At 46.8% G+C, this 10,780-nt stretch overlaps 1 non-coding gene across 1 annotated transcript; it reads right to left on the reverse strand.

Annotated features, from left to right (window-relative positions):
- Positions 1-1,646: 1,646 nt before the first annotated feature.
- On the reverse strand, positions 1,647-1,731 carry TRNAR-UCG. The gene has a single exon. It is a non-coding gene; the product is annotated as a tRNA-Arg (tRNA).
- Between the last annotated feature and the right edge of the window lie 9,049 nt (positions 1,732-10,780).

The raw sequence follows: 10,780 nt of genomic DNA on the forward strand, positions 1-10,780 counted from the left end.
AGCCGGGGTACAGAACTCAGGAAATGTGAGATGGCAGAGGCTGAGTGATGGAGAGACAAGTGTTCTTAGATCCCAAAGGAGATAAAACAGGGTCCCTGCTGATTACAGCCTGCCCTGGGGTTGAGGGAGACACTTTCCTCTTGAGGGTGGTGAATGCCATGTTGGGTCAGAGGGACCCCATCCTGTCTTGTTGGGTTTCTCGCCAGAGGATTGCAATCTGCCGCACCCAGACATGCTGGCCTGTTTGGGCCCTTTTGAGACTGAGGTCCACAGTTAGCCTCGCATCTCTGCCCCCAAACTAACTTCAGTCTACACAGGAACTAAAAACAACGATAACAAACAAAGAACAACAGACAAAGAAAGGAACCAACAAACAAAAACCCATCAGGAATGTAAATCTGCACAATTATCCATTGTCACCAAGATGTGGGCTTCCCCAGGGCTGGCCTCCTGGTGACTACTGACCTGGCTGTCTTAGCCGCCGCAGAGGTTGTGAGAAATATTGTTTCCCAGGGCCCGCCTCTTAGTACTCTGAAATCAGCAGGTTTCAGTCGGAGACCGATATTCTGCATTTTTTACAAATCCCTAGGTAATTATGATGTGCAGCCGGGTTTGGGAATTCTTGATATAAAATAGTGTAGCCTTCAGGTGGCTGAAAACCAACCACGAAAGATAAACTGAAGTCAGAAATACAGCCTCTCCCAAATGGAGCAAATTCATCTCTGTTTCTAGTCCAGTCTGTACGTGTTGATTGTATGCATGGTGTGACTGAGGGGGGAAATGCTGATAATTGTGGAGATGAAGGGAAAGAGGGATTTGCCTCTGGACATCACACCTTAACGTTAAAATAACCAGATGGCTATACTTTGTTTTAACCACACAGGGAACTCCGGGTGGTACAAAAGGCTATAGCCTTGGGGATTTCGTTTACATCCTGATCTCAGGACCCAAGGCTCGGGTTATGATTCATTTGCTCTGGTTCTGGGGGCACAAAGACCAGTTGTAGTGAAATCAATATATATCCCTGATGTAGCTATGCATAATTAAAGCAACTATAACTATGTATAAGGTTTATATAAGTACAGATCTACGTTTACTAAGCATATTAAAATTTCTATTTAGACAATGTTCTAACATTAGCTGGGTACATGGCTCTTTGTCTAGAAGGGACAGGTTTCTTTTATTTTATTATTTATTTTTTATTTTTTATTTAAGAAAAAAATTTTTAATGTTTATTTACTTTTGAGACAGACAGAGAGACAGAGCATGAGCAAGGGAGGGCAGAGAGAGAGGGAGACACAGAATCCGAAGCAGGCTCCAGGCTCTGAGCTGTCAGCACAGAGCCCCATGCGGGGCTCAAACTCACAAACTGTGAGATCAGGCCCTGAGCTGAAGTCGGACACCACACCAACTGAGCCACCCAGGAGCCCCTAGAGGCAAAAAGCTTTCAATAGGATAGAGGATTCCTTTACATTAGTAAGTTCTATTTGTGCAATAAGAGCATTAAGATTAAAAATTTTTGTTACTGTTTATTTACTTTTAAAGAGAGAGAGAGAGTGAGAGTGCACACGTGAGCAGGGAAGGGACAGAGAGAGGGGGAGACCCAAAATCCAAAGCAGGCTCCAGGCTCTGAGCTGTCAGCACAGAGCCCGGCCCGGGGCTCGAACCCACAGACCACGAGATCATGACCTGAGCCGAAGTCAGGTGCTCAACCGACTGAGCCACCCAGGCGCCCCTAGAAGGGACAGTTTTAGAAGAGTTTCCCGCATATATTGAATTGTCCCTGATTCTGAGTCTTTATGATCGTTTTTGGTTAATTGAAGAATGACTGTATCTGTTAATGATTATCAGATCACACCCTGCTCAGAAAGGTGTGAAAATATCAGGTTGAGAAATGTACTCGATTGGAAAGAAAGAAAATTTTTAAAGTTTTAAATAAGTCGTAGATGGGACACTTCCAAGTTTTCTGCTCTTTCTCTCAGCTTCTTTCTTAAGAAGAGAATTTCACGGAGAAAGGGGTGCAGGAATTATTTCCTCAGCAACCTAAAGGCAAAACAGTATCAAAAGTCACTTCTCACACTGATGAGATAGTCAACAACTACGGGCTGTTGCAAGATGACCTTGATTCCAGGCAGTGGAGGAGGCGACGGCAGTTCACTGGAGGAAGTTTGGATTTGAATCTGACCGAAGGCTTTGGAGGGATCCAAGCCAAAGCTTTCGGACAATTTAAGAGACCAGCTTTCTCATCTTTGAGGTTAAGATAAGAATGATAATAAAGTTATTGACAACAATTTAAGATGCTTCGTGTTTTATTTAAACGCAGTACACTTTGGACTTTCTACTCTACCCTTTGATGAATGTCCTTAGCTGTTTTAATAAGCTGTTCTTTTAAGCTGTCTCAAAAGGAATTGCAGGTGGGTAGAAAAGAATGCTGATGTCTTGCCCAGCTGTGGCTACAGAATGAGATGATAAAACAATACCACCGGCCTGATGGCCACCCATCCTGGGTGAAGGCAAAATCCCCAAAAGGGAAGGCCAGCCTGTTGCAAGCTGGATTTGCAGTCCTGATCCTAGAGTCCTCTTAATAGAATGCCATTAGCGGCACCAGTGGGCTTCCTGCCCACTGAGAGCATGAAGAAAAGGGGAGATAAAACCTCTTTTTGCAAAGCGTTCCTTCTGCCCCCACTATGGATGCCACTGTCATTCATTGAACAAATAGCTATTGAGTGCCTACCATGCGGCAGGCATTGTGACAGACGTTAAGAAAGCAGCAATGAGTATGTCAGACAAAATGCCCAGCCTCATGGAATGTACCTTCAGTGAGGGAAGGAGTCACCTCTACTGGGACCCCCTGTTCGGGTCAGCTGCTCCAACTCTGGGTTTCTCCCAATACTCTCTGGGCCTCCGTTATGCCATTCTCACGCTGGGCATCTGTCTCCATAGGTCTGTGGGGCTTTGGGGAGGTGGAACTGAGAGACTAAGAGAAAAATTACCAGGTGTACTCACAACTACAAAGAAAAGACCCCCCCTCCCCCCCCTCCCCCCCCCCCATTCCCAGAACCAGCCAGGGCGTGCCCGGTTGTGGTCTGACCTAAAAGCGGGAACCAATCAAGTTCTGCTGAGTGGTTTGAAAAAAAGGCAGGAACCAATCAAGTTCTGCTGAGTGTTCAAATTTAAATGTCAACCAATAACAGCTCTGTAACCGCGAAAAATCCCTAACTTGTTTGTGCCTGTCTATAAAAGAAGCTGTAAGATCCTCGCTCGGGACCTCTTAGCGTCACCGGTAACGAGTGCGCGGAGGTCTGGGTTCGAACCTGCAATAACCGACCCTTGCCGCTTGGCTTTGACTCTGGACTCTGGTGGTTTGTTCTTGGGGGTCTTTCGAATTTGGGCATATCAGAACTTGCCTTTCGGTTTTTCCTGCCTCCTTAGTGCCTGGAATGGAGTAGATGTTCAGTAAATGCTCATTGATACATGAATGTTAAAGAAAATGGCTCTCTCCCCAGCATTCATTACTTTTATTCTTCCTCCTTCCTAACTAAACAAAACACAATTGCTCTTGTTGAGGGGAATCTATCCTCCTTCATATGGTCCTGTGTTGCCTTAATCCAAAATCGTCACGATACACAATGGATACCAGGAACTGGGTTAGGCAAGAAGCAGACCCTACAGTTAGACCGGACAGAGGAAGGAAAGGCAGGAAGCAGGGAGGACCGCGGCATTCCTCGTGGGGAAGTTGGTGACTCTTGTTAGAGGATGTTAGATATGCAGTCCAACTGTCTGTCTCCTGCCAGTCAGGACGCTAGCCTTGAGCTTACAGAGCCTGTGGTATTAGGGGAAATGCCAGGGGAAACACAGAATATTGGCGTCTCTTATTTTCTGAAGTCTTCAGTCAAGTTCTACATGAATGAGATCAGCTCAGACTAAAGGTCACCTATCTTAAAACAGAGAGGGGGAAAAAAAAAAAGCTTTGCTAAGAGAGGCACTTTCTGTCTGTCTACACTCTGAGATCTAAATTGATTGACTAGGAGTCCAATAACTTGAAGCCTTTCAGGGTTGAAAAAGCAGAATTCTCTACTCTTAGATAAAGTCAGTGGGCGCAGAGGCAAAGAGGCAGGAGATTGAGCAGGAGATAAGATTGAGCCAAACTATAATCCGGATCCCCAGCCTTCCCAGCACCTCCTGTTAAGCATTCTCCATGAGACAAAGGAGACACTCATGCTTATTGTGAAGATGCTAGCTGGGAAAAATCAGATTATGGGTGGTGTCTCCCCGCCAAGCTATTGTTCCAAACTGCTTCAAGGCAGGGGCCATTGAAGTGGGGGCTGGGGTGATGGACAGAACCCGGAGGCCAGATGGTGGGGGGGGGGGTGGGGGTGGGAATTCTCAGACTCCAGGACCATGACTAGACAAAATCTTTGCCCCGTGGAATTCACTGGGCACTAGCAGATTCCAAACCAAGCTAGTTTTTAAAAGAAATGTATTATTGGCTGCTTAACACGGAAGGCAATGCCCGGGCCCCCCAAACTCACACCCATAGGAAGTAGACCGTCAAGTTACTGTCGCCCCCCTGAAAGGGTCTTCTTCTCCATGCCCTCATCTGATTTGCTTTGAAGGACCCTGCATAATAGTGATTCTCTGAAAAGCAGGGTGGGGGACTGCCGACACGACCAGGTTCCTTCCTCAGCCGGGGCAGGATGGTCGTAATTTTTGTTCTGTGGGCTGGGAACCACCTGGTGTTGTCTCCCCTTCTTGTCGTGTCTGAACGAGGGGTTTGACGGCAGCTGTTGGGTTCCTTTTCCACCCCTGACTGTCGGGCTTGGGGCGCTAGGAACACACCTGTAAGGAAACAAAGGGTGGTTTTCAGGGGGTTCGCAGTCTAGTTTGGCAGCAGCCGTGCAAAGGGCCGTTGCCATACCTGCACACACAGCTCGAGAACCACAAGCTCGGCATGAGGGAGTGGGGTGGGAGGAGGGTGTCTATAACAAGCATCTTAAATTGAGATCTGAAGGATAGAACACAAGTTTGTCCGAATGGAAGCTGGGGGTGGGAGCCGGGATGGCATAGCCAGAAAGTACTCTTGGAAAACCCTCTCTGGCAGATGAGAATGGACTGGAGGAAGGCAAGAGGGGAGGGACACCAGAGGACAGTTGGGAGGCAGTTGACATAATCCAGCCCTGAAGGCCAGACTTTGGATTTTGTTCTTATCTGCCTTTGTTGGTGTATCCTGATGTCCTTGCTAAGCCCCTTAGGTCAGGGTTTGGGTCAGTACCAGGAACTGGAGCCTCAGGGAAAGTGAAAGCGGGTCTTCTGCAGATACCTAGTCCCCTTCTGTGTCACTTGTCCTTGAGCCTTCCTGCCCCTCTAGGAAAGCTCTCCAGCCAGAAGGTCACTGCCTCCTGCCTACGGAAGATGCATTCTGATAAGGACTTGAGTCCTGATAAGCCTTCTTCCTCACACCTCTGATGAAATAGCCCTGAAAAATTCCTTCTCATGGGTGCTTTCAGTACCCCACTACGTCCCAGATTAATAGTTCCACTAGCCAAAACTATAAGAAAACACGGTTTCCCTAGGGCCATTTTGTTCCTTGAATATCTCCTATCATTAGAACCCAAAGTTATTTAATTTGGGCTCCTGGGTCAACCACACTGTTTAGAAGGTGCTTTGGAGGCAGAGGCACTTCTCTGAGACCGTGATTTCCACTAAAAGGAAGTATATCCTTGAAAAACTGGCTATCCAGATAGCAGCAGAAGTTTCTACAAGACGGAATCTAATAGAAAATCCTGCTTGAAATATTTATAAAATCTGTTTTAAGGGCACTTACCAATCCACTAAGGAGTCCCTTTGCACAAATTCGTAATGTACGATTGCAAAGAGGCCTCTTTACTGGGACCCCAAGGTCTCACAAGAGGAGTTTGCTACAGACAGGAAAGAAAAGCATGAGATAAGAGGACCGCATATCCGCTCAAGTATTTGCATTTGGAGGTTTACATTAAAAAGAGAATCTTTTTGTACTGTCCTGATTGGGGATTTTCAATTAAAATGTGAGTCTCTCAGTTTTATTTTGGCCCAGAAGAACAGAGGATGGGGTGAGCTGGGGGTGGCCCTGAGCCCAGGAGGCTTACAGTGGACAAGCTGACCAGTGGAAGGGAGGGGGGATGCCTGTTTCCTGGAGTTTACAGGCTTGGTTTGTAAGAAAAGGGAGTGGGCAGCTCTTGGAGAGGGGCCCCTCCAGGGAGGGACGAGGGGTTCCCCTCACACTGTCTCTTTTTGGACACATGTCCACCTGTTGGATTATGTCCACCAACAGATTGAGGGGTGGGGAGTAAAGCAGTCAAGGGGGAGATGGTGGGATAATAAAGAAGGCAACTGTGGGGAGAGCCCTGGACTTTCACACAAGTGGAAAGCCTTTTTCGTGCTCCTTCAATGGCTGATATTTTGGAGTGCCCACTCTGTGCAAGTCACTGGATAAAGTGTCTCAATTGCATTATTTCATGTATATTTATTCCTACCCCCCCCACCCTCACCAACAAACCTATGAGGTAGACACTCTATTTTTATCCCCATTTTGCAGCTCAGACAACTGAGGCTCATGGAGATTGAGAAGTTCACAAAAAGTAAGAGAGCTGGCAATATGTAGGGCCAAAATTGCAATGGACATCTGTCTCATTTCAAAACCTAGGCTCTAAGCTACTTTGGAGACAGTATCCCCTCCAAAAAAGAATAAGATCATCTTGTCTTACAGCTCAGTGCACCCTACTCCCAATGCTAGGAGACCAACGTGGAAACCCTTTGCTTGGCCAGTCAGTGAACTTGGGGTCACATTACAGGGAGGGTTTCCCTAGACAAGTGTCTAGTGACTGACTGATGAGATAGTACATTCTAGAGGGAACTGGAAGGACATGGAGTACTTGGTTCTCTGCTTCTCTCTCTCTCTTCTCTGCTCTCCTCTCTCTTCTCTTCTTTCTCTCTGCTTCTCCTTCTCTCCCTCCCTTCCAGAAAATCTATTCATTTACCTGCCACCAGGAAAATGGCCTGCTAGGTAGAAGTAGGTATCATTAGCTAGTAGACAAACAAATAGAAAATATCCTTCCTGAGCATTGATTGCACTGAGCACTGAGGGAAGAAACAAAAGAGAAGAAATAGAAGCCCTCAAGAACTTTGCTGCCTGATTGGAGAGACAAGATAAACCTACAGGGTGAGCTATCCAAGGGACTTTCAAAGCAATAAACATGAGCCATTCCAACCAATGCAAAGGAAACACAGGAAAACACAGGAAGAACATAGCACAAGAACAAGTGTGTTTGTGGTGGGGGAAAGAGGCAAAAGGCCAAGGGGCATGCCTGGAGAAGATCCCTCACAGGATAGCTGCTTGGAAAAGGCAAGCCAGAACAGAGGAAGGAGAACCTTTCAGGAAAGTCTAAAGGTAACTATGCTCCATGAGACTGTTCTCTTGTCCCTGGACCACACAGCAGGTGGGTGGGGAGGGGGGCACTTAAAAGGTTCCAATTTGGCAACCTAAGGAGGATGTCTACCTCCAGACTCATCAACCTCTCAGTCCTTGGCTGGCTTGACCCCTTTGTTCTCCATGTCTCTCAACACCATGGTTTTGCAGACCAAAACCTGTGGCTCCTTGGAGTTCTGCACAATTTGCACAGACTATGTATTGCCAATGTTCCCTCTGCCACCCCCACCCCTGAACACACATCTTTTGGATTGTAATCCGAGGATTCTTGAAGCATTCAAAACTCAAGAAGTTAAATCTATAAAAATATTTGAGGGAAAGGCTAGCTATCATCAGCTCACAGAACTTCATATTAGCAGGCAGCCACCTACACTTTCTGTGCAGGAAGTTCATCCCATTGACTTTCTCCTTTGAAGGAAAATGCCTAAATGAAAGCCCCAACCCCCTTTTTCCTGTAGGGCTAATAGTCAGGCTCTTGGTTTCTAGGGAGTTCTGCCCTGGTGGTCACAAGAGGGGCCCTTGTATGTTTATTAATAGACATTCAGTTTGGAGACCACCTCACCCAATGTTTCTCAAAGGGTGTTCTCCAGACGATCTGCACCCAAATGAGGTTGGTTTAAAATGCAGACTCCTGGAACTTGCTACAGAAATATGGCAATAGAACCCCTGGGATCTGAGACATGAAGCAGCTTTTAAAAAATTCTCATTTTCAGAGGAATTTGAGAACCTTTGATCGAGTCCACAACTTGCAAAAGAGGAAACCAAAACTCAGGGAAGTTAGGTTCTTGCCTTACACAGCCCATCATTACCTACACCCAATAAACACAATCCTGGCCTTCACAGAATGGAAATGCATTGAACCGTGGAATCATGGTAGCCCAGTGTGAGAACGGAGACCTTCAAGGGCCCTAGAGGGAGGAGACATAGAAGACTGAAAACTACTTCACGGCTGTGTAGTTGGAGCCTGCAACTTCCATCCAGCAGGCGGGTCCTGTGACAATGCCACCAGAGCTAGTCCTGGAGCTGAGGGTGGAGGGTGCTGAGGAAGCACTGAACATGAAAGGGAGGGAAGTAAAGGAAGGGACCTTGGGGGGACCCAGAGATTGATCATTCCTCCATTCCAGCCCAGCCCTCAGCCACCTGTGCAGAGGGTTGACCCAGGTCCGCCTCTAAAATCCAGACAGAGGGAGGAGATGAGCTTCAAGTTAGTGGGGGAGCCCTCCTCGGACTGTTGCCAGGAGCCTGCCAGAGGAAGATGGACATTCAATGAAGAGTCCTCAACACACAATGCAGCAGTTCTATGAAGTATACCTAGATTCACCTGCAAGACGATGAATCTCACTGCCATCCCCTTCTCTCCAGCCTTCCTATTTTCTCTCTCTCTCTCTTCCCCCAAAAAAATGAGAAAAAAAAAAAAAAGAACATTAGTTAGAGGGAAGATAGACCACAGTGCTGGAAAAATTCCCAGCTTTCTGAAAGTGTGTTTTCTCTAACAGGCCGGGGAGGCTCACTACAGAGCAGGTGGTGATTGTGGTGTGGTGCCTGGATCACTGTGTGTGTGAAATGCAAAGGCAAGGGGCTGCCGAGAAAACCCCACTTGCTTCACAGTTATGCCAGGGCTAAATCCTGAATCAATAGACAACACACACATGCCTTCAGAAAAGGGAGACAGGGACAGAAAGATGGTGAGTTTGGGGGAGCTTGTTTATTGATTGATTGATTTTTTTAACATTTATTTATTTTTGAGAGACAGAGAGACAGAACATGAACAGGGGAGCAGTAGAGAGAGAGGGAGACGCAGAATCCGAAGTAGGCTCCAGGCTCCAGGCTCCGAGCTGTCAGCACAGAGCCTGACATGGGGTTCGAACCCACAAACCATGAGATCATGACCTGAGCTGAAGTTGGATGCTTAACCGACTGAGCCACCCTGGTGCCCCGAGATTTATTTATTTAAGTTTAATTACTTATTTGAGAGAGACAGAGACAGTGTGAGTGGGATAGGGGCAGAGAGTGATAGGGAGCAAGGGAGAATCCTAAGCAAGATTCCCGCTACCAGCACAGAGCCCAGTGCGGCGCTCAACCTCACAAAACCCTGAGATCTTGACCGGAGCTGGAACCAAAAGTCGGATGCTTAACCAACCCAGCCACCCAGGCACCCCTGTGGGAGTTTAATCTAAGGAGTACTTAGGATAGTTCTCTGAGGAGAAGGGCAACATCATAGTGAGTCCATCTTTACCCATCAGGTCTGGCAACTTGCCCATTTTTCAGAAAGTTTTGGGAAATACAAGCAGCTAAGTTATTCCCCCCCAGCTTGCTCCTTATCTGGGAGAGGTCTAAAAGCAAATTGATTTACCTCTGGGCGTGTTAGAAGCTCAACCCAGGAGGTTCCCAGCTGTAGAGACCGAAAGATCAGAGAATCTCTAGAGAGAGTGCAAGGAGGGTGGGGACTAAGGAAGAAGTTCAATCAGGCCAATAAAACAAAGTAAGTGATATGATGATATTTATGACACCAGGGAGTTTGAGGACTGTCTCAGGTAGTGTATAGCCAGAACTACTAGAGGTGGCCTTGAACTGAGATTGGGGAAGAGGGAACTGAGCTATTGAATGTAGGCAGAGGGAGAGCTACCTCCTCTCTGTGTCTTCCATATTACATAAGGTGTCTTCCAAAAGGATGGGAACTGGCAAAACATTTCTTAGAAGCAACAAGAGCTTGCTTTTCCTGGGAGAAGCTGTAGAAAGGAGGAAGCTAATTAAATGAAAATTGAGGAAGCTTGGGGCCACACGCAGGCTGGGAGTACCCTGGGAGTGGTCATCAATCATCATAAACTGGCATTTACTCGGCATCTTCCTCTCAAGGGCCTGCCTTACAGGCACTGGGTGCAATTGCTTCCCGGAGACTCCCTTGGAACCTGAGCAGGAGTGAATTAGGGAGTCAGAACCCAAGATTGCAGATATCTCCAGTATAGGGTGAACCAACTCAAAGACATCTATCTCTCTGTGAGAATTAACGCCCGATGGGTTTATCATTTCCTTGCCAATAATCATGGCTGTAGTAGGGATTTTCTTAGCCGTTCATAGATGCTTGGTCGCTCCTGCTAATTGTCAAGTCCTTGAGGCCAGAGAACCTCTAGCACATTTCTGTCTCCACATATCTCCATTTATCTACCACCTACCACTGTGTGGCATATTTCCCTACGGTTTTCACCTGCTACAAACGCAGAGGAAAACAGTTTTCAATCCCTAACTTTGATGAGTTTATGGTATTATATATCCGTTCATATATGTGGTACCACACATAATTCAATGAAGTGCCAT

Source organism: Panthera tigris, chromosome F3, assembly GCF_018350195.1.
Source record: "Panthera tigris isolate Pti1 chromosome F3, P.tigris_Pti1_mat1.1, whole genome shotgun sequence".
Classification (NCBI taxonomy): domain Eukaryota; kingdom Metazoa; phylum Chordata; class Mammalia; order Carnivora; family Felidae; genus Panthera; species Panthera tigris.